Below are 12,452 nucleotides of genomic sequence, written 5' to 3'. Positions count from 1 at the left end.
CTACTTTTAACCCAGAAGTAATAATAAAACTGTCAAAATGTTTACATATACTGCATACCACCTGAGGTCTCAAACTGCTCTGTCAATATCCAATTAATTGCATTATAAATTTCATAGAACTAGAAAGTATAAAAATTCCCATTTTACAGATGAGGAAATGGGAGTATTAAGAATTCATGCACTCAGCCACACAGGAGCCAGCAAGAAGAGGGCTAGAATGAAGATCTCCAATTGCCCAACAGCAGAGCTCGTTAGAAGTCGAGCAAAGAAAAATATTGCATTTGTCGCTGTGATTTCAGTCTTCTAGATATGAAATACTTTGGTACTAACACAATAGCAACACATTTCCATGGATTGCTCCAGGAGGAGGGCAATTTGGAGCAAGTCACAGTACCTCTCAGGCCAAAAACAACACAAATAGACTTTTACAAAAATAAATTGCAAAATAACAAACGGCAACAAATACTTTTTTCCCCCCCCCCCATTGAAATATTAAAAAGGAAGGCAAATAAAAGCCAGAGAGGATTATTAAAAAGCTACCCTATCTTCATAAAAATTCAGTGTTGGTAAATGCAATAGCCTGGATTTAGTTTGCATATGTTATATTAATCCTGGTCATACTTAAAATGGAAGATGGAGGTTATAAAGAGATCACTTTAAAACTCTCCAGGAGAATGCTCTGGAAATGACAAAGAAAATCCCAGATCACTCACAGAGAAAGAGCTGGAAAGGACAATATGCTCCAATTGCGGCCTCTCTCTGACAGATGCCATTCAGGCTTTGAACTTGATTTGGATTTATTCGTAAGGCTACATGCTTCACTTACATTTTAGCAGATAAGTATGCTTCAAAGGCTGCAGGATTTATCCTATGAAATGGTCAGGTTTTCTCCCATTTTCTCACATGCCATAGTCACCTGGCAGTCTGTGCATACACCGCACAGAAATTGACTCCAGATACATAAAAAAAACTTTTGGTCTGTAACAAACATGTTTGCAACTTTGAGACCTCAAAGCATCTTGCAAATAAGCATTCACAAAATAAGCCTTATACGGCACCCCACAAAAAAAAAAAAAAAAAACAAAAAACAAAAAAAACCCCACAACTTTCTCCACATGCTATAGAGGATATTCTCTATTGAAGTTTCAATTCACAGAGCATATTTTCTCTAGGAGAACGTTCTGGCTCAGTCTGAAAACCAGAGCTTAGCGTTTTCAAAATGAGATACAAGAAAATAAATCGTCCCAAAAGGTAAATCTCAAGTGGAAAAAGTACTTCAGTTGGAACTGCTCAAGTTTACAAAATAAACAACAACAACAGCGAGCACCAAAACAACTCCCTCACACAAGCACTATTTATCTAAATAACAGGATACAGGATCAGCAGCCAATACCTCCTCGGCTACAGTTCTTTAGAAACTTACTTCCTGTGCTATTTCTCTCTGTTTTTATTCCCTTCCTAACTGGAGTTCTGGGAATAGTTTATTGATTATGACTCATTGCTTGAAATTACATACCAATTTAAGATATCCACTATTTTCTTCACTTTTGATGAGTAAATTCAGGATACATTCAAGTTTTAGAGAGCTGAAGAAACACAGTATGTCAAACTTGCGACACAGAGGCTCAACTGCCCATGAGTTACTCCAGAAAAATCAGAGTTCAGAACAATAGAAGCATAAAGAGTGTGTTTGCTTCTTTTTATCCTATTATATTTTCTTTCAACAGTGTGTTTGAGCTCACGTTATCAGATTCTTCTCTCCCCTCCTTTGATATATTTACTAATACCATTTTTTTTCCCCAGGATACTTTTGAACAGATTACATTCAGCTTCATGTTGGATGAGTTTCAGCTCTTTGTAAGTGCTTACAACACTCAGCACAAACACTGCTTGTGTGATCTAGGCTTTGCAAAGTTATTTCCTAACCAGAGTGGGAGTGAAAGGATGTCTACAGTGCAGCACGCTTGTGCTGGCCAGCAATCTCAACCCAAGTAACAAGGCCCAGCTACAAACCCAGCCCTGCTCAAGATTTCTGCTTGAGCACAAATTTAGGGCAGGGCAAATCCTTGCAAAATTTGATTTTCCATTTCCCCTTCATATTGGAGACTGCCCAGTTCATCCCACAATGGGAAAACAAAGGGTAAAAAAAAACAAAACACAGCAGTGTTTTCAATCATAGTCAGTTCTAAAGAGCCTTTTTTGGTACCTCCTTACATTCCCAGAATTACTCCAAATCTAAGATCTTCCACCAGGGAAGGATTTCCCCATGTGAGATAACAGAGAATGTGGCATGAGAGTCAATTTTTTTTCTCCCAATAGCCTTGCTTAAATTTTTACCTGCTAAGTCTTTGTGGAGTTCCTTCCTGTAACACTTCTGTGTTTCAGAGCTGTGACTCTGCTCTGGTATCAGAGTCTAATTAATTTAGAGCTTGGTTTATATTATAGACAGGTATTTATTCATTAGGAAGCACTTCATGGTTTATGGGGTGAACAGGCAAAGGGAAGGGATGTTGCTGAGCCAACAAGGATTCCCCTCCTTCTGTTCAGTGGTTGTCTGTATCCAGTCCCTGCCAGCAGGTCCCAATCCCTCAGCCTTGTAGGGATGCAGATCCAGAGCATTCCCTTTCCTATCATCTGCTGCATGTTGGTCTTACACATAATGAATTGGCCACCGACCCACTCCATGATGCCTAATGCTGAAACTGCTGGAACCTTGGAATCAGATCACATAAGCTTTCTTACACAGCTCCTTCCTTGGCTTGTTAGTGCCAGCATCATGCAAGTACCTCTGCAGCTGCCCAGAATCACTTACCATGCTCTGATCTTCAACTAGATATATAGAAAGCCTTTCCAAGGATACTAATACAACAAACAGCTGATTCTTAAAGTTAAACTTCATCGCAGTTGCAAAAGGGAGGCTACAAGTACACTGGCAGATATAGCAAACACTTGCCTGAATGTTTATGTTTTATAAGCTCAACATCTCAAGGCAGGCCATGTTTGCTAGTTGCAAGTGAAGCCATTGTTCCTCTAATTCTGAGCCACATAGTGAGAGGTTTTGAAGAAAGCTTGTGTGGATGCTAAACAGATTTGAGAGCTCCAAACAGATCTAATGATGCAAGGGTACCAGCACCCCAGATTTCAGATAGCTAACTGAAAGGCCTGCATATTTTTTGCCCTAGATGTCCCAGATTTGTTCTGTGCCCATGACTCAAGTACAAGATAGAGTCACAAGAACAAACTAGTAATGTGGTCTTACTAAAAGATTTTATCTATAATACAGAAAGTTAAAATTGAAAGTTAAATTAAAAGCAACAATGCCAATGATAAAAAATATGTTGATAGAAATGTTAAATAGGACAATTTTACTGTAGGCAAGTGGTTTCCAACTTCAATTGAATTCCTAATTAAAGCCATGACTGCTATTTATTGTGCAATATGCTTATTTGGTGCTGCAGCATCTGCTGCTTGAAAGCAGCATTCACCCTCCTCTCCTGGGTTAATTTAAGTTCACCCGCCTCCCCTCAGCTCAGAGCTGGCACTGGAGCCTCACAGAATGGGAATTCAGCACGTCACTGAGATTTAGTACCTACTCAAAAAAACCTAAACCTTCTTTAATATACACATACTAAATACTACAAGGCTTATTTAAAAGTGTCAGGAACCGCACGTAGAACATCTAGTTGTCCCCCACGTGTCATTCACTCCAATGCGATGCCCAGTTTGAAGCCTTCTGTTGGGAGAATTAGATGTTTAAGGGAAGAAACTTCCCTTTTCAGCCCACTGGTTCTCTCACCCTGAGAATAAAGGGAAGGGAAAGCACTTCCTTTCTCCCCTCCTCATTCCCTTGGCAGCCCCAGGTCAAGCCCAGTGATTTATTGCCAATATGGGACTTCTCTCCCAAATAACCCTTTTGGAGCAGTACCTACAAGATCCAAACGGGAACGCAGACGCTGCTAGGCTGGGTACTACACAGGCACAGGACAGGATCCTCTTTCCTCCACATTTCTTTTGAAATTTAAATGAACAGAAACAATCGTGGGGTAAAGCAGGGGTCAGCACCAGAGATCTATTTATCCACACTCCTGTACAGAAGGAAAGTTGCACACAGCCATGCAGTGGGCCCTCCATGGCACAGCTCCCTTGCTGTTCAGATACACCCAAATTTCCCAAGGCTTCAGTTACCCATAAGAGCAGTTCCGCTGAGCCATCAGCTGGTTGGTTGGTGGCCATCAGAGACCCTAAGGAGCCCTTTTCCCCTGCCTCAAGGTACATTCTCTCCCCAGGCATCTGCATGGCAGCCACATTGACATTTCAGCCTGAAAACCCTGCACAAAGACCGCGCTATTGCCAAGGACTATGGAAATAAATCACTGAAACATTAAAGAATTTTTGGTGACTGTTTGGGGGAGGGGGGAGAATTATACGTGAAAACATAAGAAGTCTCTTCCAGCATAGTTTAAATTGCTTTACAATACTGATTAAAATAACAGAACATTATAGCTTGCTTAAACATTATATTTCTAAATCCATTTTCAATTGTTTTCCTTCAATTTAAACATTTTGAGCAATTTTATTGCTATTCATACCTGCTTGATATATATTTTTATTAGAAATTAAAATGCACACTTTTATCTAGGTTATGGAGTGCTGGTACACTTAACTCTTCCGGCTCCACTGGCTGAGCACAGGAGATCTATCAATGGCATAAACACAGTGCCTGCCCATTAGATTAATATATTTTTAAAAACACTTTTTGGCAGTAATAACAATTGAAAAGAGAAGGAAAACAACACAGAAGGTAGAGGGTGGGAGTGAGATAGAGAAAGATGGAGAAAGTAAAGCAAAGGGTATAAATGAGAGTTTCAAGACTAACAACTGCTTTGCTTATTCATATCCATTCTTTACATTTTGGGGGCTTCTCTCCCTACCCCCCTTCCATCGACAGGGAAAATAAAGCAAAAAGAAGGTTTAAAAAAATAAGAAGGCAAACTGATTGTGACTAGAGAAAAATAACTGTCTTTTAGACTATGAAATAGAAGCAAATTGCAAACGTGCTTCTGTAGCAAGACGGGCACCTAGGGCTCTTCTCACACAGAGAGGCAATAATTATCCACACTAAGAAATAGCCAGCCCTGCCTGGACTCTAGTTGCACGTTGAAAAGCCCCTCTTTCGGCTGAACACCACCTGCATTGCCTTTGCCCAACCACCCACTGCTCCCACCCCCCCCCCTGCACCTGGGTGAGGATGGTACTGCGGGCCCCGCCAATGCACATTCTAAGGTTTCTAATTTCCCTAAGTCAGCAGAGGACATTCAGAGACCACTAAGTGCTGGTAACCACATCAAAACATTAATTAACACAACTATATTCCCACACAAATAAAACATTAATATGGTAATTTCTAACCTATAACCAGCTGGTATCTTTTCCCCAGCTATATAGATAGTAGGATTAACAGTGCAAAGCAAGTATTATAACAAAGTCAAATTAATATCACCTTTTCCCTGTTTTATAATTCAGAATCAAACAATATATTAGAGAAGTCCTTCAGAAGCCATCCCTCGTGAAATACGTCCCCAGATCTATTCTGGTTTCCGCGTGTTCTAAGGCCACTCAGTGACAAGAGCTCAGCCCAGACAGCTGTGACCATTGGACGGTCCTGCTCCGCTTTCCACTCGCTGTCACCGACCTTGCATCACCTCCCCAGCCTTTCTTCTTAGTAGCTGACATAAAACAGCCCACGCATTTTTCAAAGGTGGCTGCTATGGCTCTATTGTCATACAGACAAAGAACAGGAAGAGGAACACTACTTAGGCCAAGACAAAGCCAAGCCAACAGCTTTCTTCAGGACCCATACTTAGTTACTACTTTGTTGTGGTTTTGTTGTTCTCTATATAGAGAGAGACAACTATATATTTTTGACAACTCCAATTGTCAAAAAACATACATGCATATTACTCTTCACTCTCTGCAATAATTTTGGCATTGCCTTCAATGAAAAGTGATTTTCATGAACATTAACATATTACACATACATAATTTGAAAGAACTATGGGGAAAACAAGCAGCAAAAATATGAGCAATGTCAGTTAATGAAAAGCTCACATTTTCAAACTAGTGTTTGGCTAATTAAAATTGAATTAAGTGACTACAGCATTAACTATGTCAACTATTTAGCATAAAAAGTTGTTAAATATATCATATTGTATGGAGGAAGATTTTTGCAATCTTTAATTGTAAGAAATAGTCGTGTACTACTTAATTGCATAACTTGGTAGGATATAAAATTCAGTTACATGAATTATATTTAGTAAAGTATGTTAAAACATGTTGTTTGCAAGATTGGGGAATTTTATGGAGAGTATAATAGAATTGAAGCACATTCTTAATTACATAATTATTTCCGTTTTCAAAGTCCAGCCAGCAGCTAACTGGTCATGTTTTCACAGCCTTAAGGTAAGACAAAAAAAAAAAAAGCCATCAAGCTCATTCACTGAACACAACGATTTTCAGTTCTTACTTCAGATTTCCATAATGTTTGGAGCAAAGTTCGCACAGTAAAAGAACATAGAGTCCCTAAATTATTCATGGAATAGTATACATAGAATATGATACTCCTTATGATAGGTGCAGAAATATACACAGAAAACATCTGGCCTCTCTTTCCATGGACACCAATGCAACAACAATTACCATAGTGTGGGAAAAGAGAGCCAAGAACCTCAAAGCCTAAGAAGCCAAAATATTTCCAGTGAGGATTCCTTTGGGTGGAGTTTTTTGTTTTGTAAATAATTGTTAAACGTTAAACTTATGAGGTGCAAAATGCTTCTCCTCCATCCACAAAGACACAGATCTCTTTCATCACCTACCACAACAATCACCTTTTGTATGAAAGCAACTGGTGGGTTTAATTGCACATTCACCTCCCAAGCAGCTATTCACTTTTCCAATAAGTTTAACTAGATGTCACTACACATAAACAACACCACCAGTTTAGGACAAGGCATAGAGAACCACCCAGAAAAGCACAACAGATGATACTGCACAATATTAAAGCCATTCACCTTAAGAGCCATCCTAGGTAGCAGCAAGAGCTGTTATTCCTAACTCTGCATACAGCATTTTTAAGTCGCTCTACCAAGAGTGACATGAAAGCCTCATTTTATGAAACTTTGATCTAAACTGCACTTAATCAGCTAATCATAGCCCAGAAAATATATCGGTGCCCAGAAAGAAGACCTGAGGAAAAACACATAGAAAACTGAAAACTTCAGTTACCTCCATAAAGAAGTAAGCAAAATGAGGTGATGAGCCTCCAGCATCTCTGCCAACTGTGCATCCCGCAGCATTTAACATTTGTACAGTAACAACCATGAAAAGATGATAGTTGTAAATACCCAAAAGGTTATTTACAAGAAAAACTCACCCATATGGAAGCCTTCGGTCTGCTGGGAAATGCTGAGGCAATCTCCACCAGGGAGCAATCTCCAATAGATGCTGCCTTAGTGGTGGTCAGCCCTTAAATGAGGTCTAGAGGAGGTGGAGTCAAGCTCCACCCCTTCCAGGATCACAGCTAAATTACTCTCACCTGTGGTGACCCAACACTTGCCTCAGCTGATTAATCAGAGGTTCAGGCTGTGATTACTAATTTCCCATACACCACTGCAGTACATTTTTCACATATTTACAACTTCACATCCATTCCTGTACAGCCCTTTTGTTAGCAAAACAGACATTAAAATGAATACCCAAGGTTACACCTAAATATATTTGACACACAAGCTGTCAAAATCACAGCGCACTGGGGCTGCACTCCCTCATCCTGCAGGACGAGGACATCTTGGACCCATTGCAATAGCTGCTATATTAGACTCAGCCATACAGCTTAGTGGCCAAACCACCTCACACAGCACATTCAAAGAGCCAAAATACAAGACTTAACTTCACTCTGTACAATGCACATGCAAGAAAGGAAACAGAAATGATAATAAACAGGAAGGAATCAACTCCAGAGGAGAAACACACATATAGTAGTTACTTTAGTCCCAACAGCTGTGTCATAAGATCAGCTGACAGAGATGACAAACCCACACTGCCTTCACTCTGAGCCCCTCTTCAAGTCTCAAGCTCTTCCCTAAAGAACCTCTACCAAAATGATTTCAGGTGATACCACTTACCCAGCTCCCACTGCTGTAGCTCTAGATCACCTCCTTTGGGGATGCTGCTTTTTTGTTGTTGGTGGTAGACTTCTGGCATTAAATCCCTTTCAATATCAGTTTTTCCAAGCCAGTTTCTCCTGACTGTCTCATTAAAATCAAACAATATACATTGTGTGAGTCTATTTGGGAGACCACATGTTACTCGGCTAATAAAGAACATTATTAATTATCAAAATCAAGTGTTTCTTATGCCACTTGTTGAATCGATCCTGTTGTAGGGTGTCAAAGCTTTGATTCCCCAATTAAGCTCAGTTTAAAAGTTTCATAAGGAATATGGACATATCATATAGACGTAACAATTAAAAGGCTGACAGATATGTGTAATTGCCATTCTTTCTAGACAGAGAGATCCACTGGATGAAAATTCAGGTTAAAAGTGGTGTTTCGTGATCACCTTGATCTACCTTCTGCTCATTCTTGCATTAATATTTATTGCCTCTGATGAGAAACTATATAAACAAGTATAATCAGCATTATTTTAGCATTCTCATTATACAAACCCCTTTGGGTAGCTTTATGAAAGAGAAAAACATGGTTGTGTATTTAATTAGAGCTAGTCACCTTAGTAACAACCTTACTAGTTTTATTGCTACACCTGTAGTTACAGTTTAGCACAACTGTAAAATAAAGCAGCAGAGTACTGTACATCTTCGGTCATGCATAGGATGAAACCAGGCACCCTTCAGGAAGAACTTCAGGAAACAAAATAAGTACATGTTTGAAGTGTGATGTGCAGGAGAAAATGCTTTAATTAGTAACAAAAAGATAATAGAATCACCTGGGTTGGAAGGGGCATTTGAAGGTCATCTAGTCCAACTCCCCTGCAATGAACACCTACAGCTTGGCCAGGTGCTCAAAGCCTGGTCCAGCCTAACCTTGAATGTCTCTGGGGATGGGGTATCCACCACATCTCCAGGCAACCAGATGCAATTTATCTTGCATCAATAGCAAAAAAACCACTAGGTCAATCATCCCAAAATCATAACAAATGAAGAAGGCTCTGGGGAGACTTTATAGCAGCCTTCCTGTACCTACAGGAGGCCTACAAAACAGTGTTTGGTTTTTGATTCCTGGTAGAATAGCACATCCTTTGGTTCTGTTTTGTGCTTTTTTTTTTTCTTAGCTGTAATCCATGGCTAGATTGTCATTCAAGCCTCTGTGCTTTAATGTCACTGTACATCCAGGTTGACTTGTGGCTCTCAAACAGAAACACACTGCTACATGGATCACAGCAGGTACTTATGTTAAAAATCACCCCACAATGGGAACTAGGGACATTTAAGCTGTCAAGAGATGACAGAAGACCCACATTAGGAGAACACAGCCCAGAATAACTAGACTCTTTCTTTACCTTTGAGGGTAATGGCATTAGAATCCCATATAGCACTTACAGTGTTGCCAGTCATTGCTCTCTCTGAAGATCTGTCCCTTCCACTCGAGTAAGTAGGAAGTTTGCAATCCAGACCTGCGGCAGAAATCTTCCTTAAAAGTTGGGTAAAGCAATGTCTGCAAAATAACTGGCAGCCTTTAGAACTTTCAGTTTTCTCACTGTTTTTTCCCCTCTTTATGAAACTGGAACATGAGAGTTACAGACAAAAAGTAATCTATGTTTGAGTTGGTCATCACAAATGAAGCAAAGGTTTGATGGGAAGCCCTCACATGTAAAGATTAAAGAGTAAAGATGGTTCTTGATAGAACCACCAATAGCAAAAGTTTCCAAATCCACCTACTACTAATCTTAGTGACACAAAAAAGTACATGCTTTGTTGAAAAATGGCTTTTTTCAGGTGAGAATTTGCTCTATCAGTGTTATTGAGCTTGTTGTATCTGTTGTGCTTGCCATGGAAATAAATGGGAGGCATTACTTTTGGAGCAAGCAACTTTTAGTTCCTTGGATGAATAGCAGTTTCCTCATTGTGGTATTAACATACTATTCTATTTTCAATTGTTCACAAGGTATCTTTGAATATGATTGTAGCCCTTAGATAATAACTATATACTACTAGTAACTCCTATAACTACACACCCTTGTCATCTAATACACATTTATTTCTTTTTCACTCCAGTATTCTCCTTTTGCATTTTCAGAATACATTTCCAGAAGAAGAAGGGGAGTTAAAATCTTTTAAACATTTTCTGTGATTTGGGAGTGGATCACAGGGGTATGAAAACTTTAATTAGCTTTGGTGATGTGACCGTAAATCAGGCAACCATACAACAGCAATTAGGCTTCTGAGAGGTGAGGTTAAGTACAAGGGAAATCATCTCAGTTTCTTCTAGCGATCACAGCCTCTGAAGCAGACTGCTGAGATGATTTGTCCTCTGTTGGTTTCATTAGTGCAGTGATGGGGACATTCTGATGCTCTAAGGTTTGCTTTCACCAGTATAATGCCTCTACTCAGAGCCATAGACAAGGCACTGGGTGGCCAACAGCCAACTGAAGTTCTTTGTTTGCTAGGCAAGCCCTTTCAGTGAATTTGCCTGCTAGGTAAGAACAAAGCCCAACAGCCTTGGTTGGGTTCCTGAGCTCCTGGGGCCACCACAGTTCTGCTTCTCCTCCTGAAAAAGCACCAGAAGCAGCAGTGCTATCATCACACCTCTTACCTGAGCTTCATTGCCTTGTGCCAGCACTGAAGGAAGAAGGGAGGAAGAGAGAGAGCTCGGAGCTGTGATATGATCTGGCCAAAGGTAGAATGCTGGTCCTGCACATATAACAAGACAAGAGGAAAAATAGTTGTCCACAGCTGTGGAAATTCAAGCCCATTGCCTCCAAACCTGAACTAGAGCTTCCCGCCACCACAACATGAAGCCTGTACCGAACCTACAAGGCCAGTCTTATTCTCTGGTATTTGCTTCTGGACCTAAATTCCATTGTGGGAACATGAATTGCTTTGGAATTTTTAAAGTGAGAATTTCTCTTAAATCCTTTTAATTATGATGGCATGCAATGAAAATCTCACATTTTTTCCCTCCATCTAAGTGTTGCAGAGAAAACGTTTGTTTGATTACTTTTTTTTTTTTTTCCAGTGGATTTTGGCTCCTTCAAAAGGGACAGCCTGCCATAACAGGTGCATTGCAGACAGGTGCTGCATAAGGTTCCCTACATTACTCTGCCAATGCTTTTCAATCATGATCTACAGCACCCCTGTTAGTCCTGTGAGGGGCCTCCTCTCTGCTGCAATTGCCAAGGTTATGAATTATGCCATTGTGTATTGATTTGGACAAATGTCCACTACCAACTAGGTCGGCACCACTGAACTTGGTTCACTGGTAACACAAGCCAAGTCTTGGAAGGCTCAAGCTGAGCATTTAACCCACTGTGTGGTCTTTCTCAGTTTTTCTTTTGGATTCAGTCACACATTATGTACCCTGACTCCTATGTAGATGATTTGCGGCGATTGCATGATGTACGAGGTGCCATTTGTAAAATATTATTTGGTGTAAAACATGATGTTTTTTCTGTTGATTTACAAGTTGGATTTATAAATCTGCACTTCTCACGGTTTGAGTTATATATCTTGCCTCTGATTTATAAAACTCGCCTGTAAATCTTTAGCAGAAAGTTTTGATTCAGAAATCATTATTTTAAACATTAGGTTTAGCTAAAACATTCAACTGCTTTATAAGTCATGAAATGGATTTACATACCCCAATCTGGATTTACAAATTCTACAGCAGATTTACAAATCATACAGAAAAATTCCTAAATAAAATGCTTTGATTTATAAATCTTCATTTTGCACTTAGGATACAAGTGACTGATTTATTACTCTGAAGCCGTACAATAACTGTTTGGCTTATAAAATCCTACTTTTGCTTTACAGTTCTGATTTATAAATACTGATTAGGTGTACTGCAGTATAGGCCACAAAGAAGTCAAGTTGTTTGGTATGGGTCTGCTTTGCAAACAGCTCATTGCACACAAGAAAGCCAAGACACTTTTGAGAGGTTGTAGGTGACCAGCTGATCGGAGTTAGCAGCAGGGCAAAGAAAGAAGGAAAACTGAGAAAAGAAACTATTTCTTGTTTGCTAACAAGGTTTTGAGATCAAACACTTTGCCTACCCTCCCAAAATCATTTCTCAGTTCAAAAAGCTTCCTCTAAGCCCAGGCTCAGCACCAAACTACAGGGAAACAGTTTGAGTACCTACAGCAAGTCTAGGAGTTATGGAGACTTCTATTGAATGTCATGAGGAGCTCCGACAAACACTGGCGGAAATTTGTTCCCCTCG

This window comes from Excalfactoria chinensis, chromosome 11 (genome assembly GCF_039878825.1).
Source record: "Excalfactoria chinensis isolate bCotChi1 chromosome 11, bCotChi1.hap2, whole genome shotgun sequence".
In the NCBI taxonomy this organism is placed as follows: domain Eukaryota; kingdom Metazoa; phylum Chordata; class Aves; order Galliformes; family Phasianidae; genus Excalfactoria; species Excalfactoria chinensis.
The sequence above is the reverse complement of the archived record's forward strand: the minus strand, read 5'-3'. Positions refer to the sequence as shown.